Here is a 2,488-nt window from a genome sequence, read left to right on the forward strand (position 1 = left end):
ATCAAACCTAAACATTATTAAGACCATCTGAAGGAGACGGAGCCGTTTGAGCGCTCTGTCTGCCTGCGTCACACAGTTTTGTAATTAAAGAGCAACATCTTTACAGGTGGATACTGGTCCAGGCTGATTTGTGATTGGATGCTCGTGTCTTCACGCCTCTGTTGCTTTGAGGTGCCAAGATTCTCATCTTTACAAATCAAAGTCATTTGAGCTTTGAATATGTGAGTCGTATGTCTGTTTATTACGAGTACACACACGTATAAAAGAAAATCATGATTTTTGCTGTGGACTGTGACGACTCGTGCAGGATATCCATCCACCGAAATACCAGAATCCAAAGTGTGAATACGGCTGGACGACAGTATCAGCCAACACGTCGGATTTGATCACGTTTCTAAACACGATTGGGAAAAGGATGCTGGGTGAGCGCCACTAACTTCTACCAACAGAGCGAGCAGCACACCGCACTGCAAATTCATTAAAGCACCTCCACAGAAACCAGCTGTGCTTCCAAAGAGAAAAACGGGAAGTAATTCAGCTGTAATTCAAGTCTATTCTTTTTCTCTACATTTAACAGAAAGTCTATTCAGGCATCAGGTGAGTTCATCCTCAGTCTAACCAAAGAGGCATTTCTGCTCGGCAACATAGATTTTCCATATTTGAACTATTGTGAATCACTTAATGTAAAATCATTTCCAGACGTGTCTCTAATGAATACTTGAAGATGAGTCAGAAAGAACAGGCAAGGTCAAAGGTCGAAGCTGCTACCACTGTTTCACTTTCATTAAAAAAAAGTTAATTGACATTAAAAATGTATTTTTCAAAAAAGATTTCACTAAAGGGGCGGAGGAAACATCACAGTACTATCAAGAGATTTACAGCTGCTTAACAGCACAGGAATAAAGTCATGAAGTCACAAAGATAATTAGTAATAAGTCATTTCTTTTTTTATATATATAAACCCTTCAAATTCCCTCTGTGAGCAAAGGTACACAGAAAAACAGAATCATTTTTAGCACATCAGCAGAACAGTGTGAAGTTCATGAGAACATCCACTAATGTATTAGCAATTACTGAGACAAATGCGATTTATTTCCCCATTTCCATGTCTGGTGGAAATATCTCATAAACAAAGGCGTGCAGGCTCAGTGGAAACAAAACCTGAGAGTCAAACAGCTCACATCACAAGATCCCAGCAGCGTACGTTACAAACAAGCTTCATGGTCCACTGAACGTCTGAACCTCGACTATTTCAGATCTAAGTGTGAAAGGGTGAAATGTTGCAGTTAGTCACAGTTAGTGTGATAATTTAATGAAAGTCTTTTAGGTGGAAACACATTTAATCTTGTTTATTTGTAAATGTCACGGCAGCTTCTAGCTTGTGCAGAACAAACACTGATTCTGTGACAGCTCAAGTCTGGGGAGATAACTCGCATTTAATATTCTGCTCTCGCTCTTTCAAGCACAGCAAAGCAGACGAATAACTCTTCAACAAGTGACAGGTGTTCTGTCTCCCCGTTAAGAATGCCGACAGGTGTTGAGCTTGTCGGCGTTTGTTTAACTGAGTCACTGTTGTAACTAACAGGAAAAGTGTCTGCTTCCTTTAAAGCCTGGAGTGACCTGTAGGACTTGTTCATCCTAATGAATAATAACACTCAGGTTTTTGTCTGTACTGTTTCACAAAGTGAAATAATCAAATCACTTGAATTATATTCTTCTCGATCTATAAAGAAAAGGAAAATATTTAAATTAAGTGAATGTCTCTATTTAAAAACAAACAAACAAACAAACAAAAAATTCATGATGTGATATTATAGTATATAGTATATCAGAAATCTGTTCACTATTTTTATTACAAATTATATCAGTAAGGAAGCTGACTAAATATTCACTGATAATTTATGGGACAGGGGTGGGATTAAATAAGTACTTCTTCCCACTCCCTTTCAACATGTAAATTAATCAGAATGGTTTTTTGTATGTAATTTGTATAGTATTTTTTTTCTCTCTTATTTCTTTTCTAAATGTACTTGTATATTGTTCACATGTTGAAATAAATTACCAATCATCATCATCAATCATCATATTTATCTAATTAAACTCTGAGCTAATGCTGATTTGACTCTCTTTGGAAGAAGCGAGATTAAAGAGGAGAACGAGCACATCGAGGCCTGAAGACGCACTTATTTCTTCTCTGTAGATACAATCCAACAGGAAAGGAGGCAGCAGGAAACAATAAAATCCAAATTCATACTGTAACACACGAAAAATGAGCAGAGAGAGGGTCCACAGTGTGCAGGTGGTGCTGGCTCCTTTGTTGTTACCTGCTGCAGTTTCTAACTGTGGAGGCCTACGACTCAATCTTCAGATGATGTCTCCTGCTCATCATCTTGCGATCGTGGCTCAAGAGTTGGGAGTTCGCCTTGTAATCGGAAGGTTGCTGGTTCGAGCCCCGGCTTGGACAGTCTCGGTCGTTGTGTCCTTGGGC

The sequence above is a fragment of the Haplochromis burtoni genome, unplaced genomic scaffold, assembly GCF_018398535.1.
Source record: "Haplochromis burtoni strain Fernald_Lab_line unplaced genomic scaffold, NCSU_Asbu1 Contig_341, whole genome shotgun sequence".
NCBI lineage: Eukaryota > Metazoa > Chordata > Actinopteri > Cichliformes > Cichlidae > Haplochromis > Haplochromis burtoni.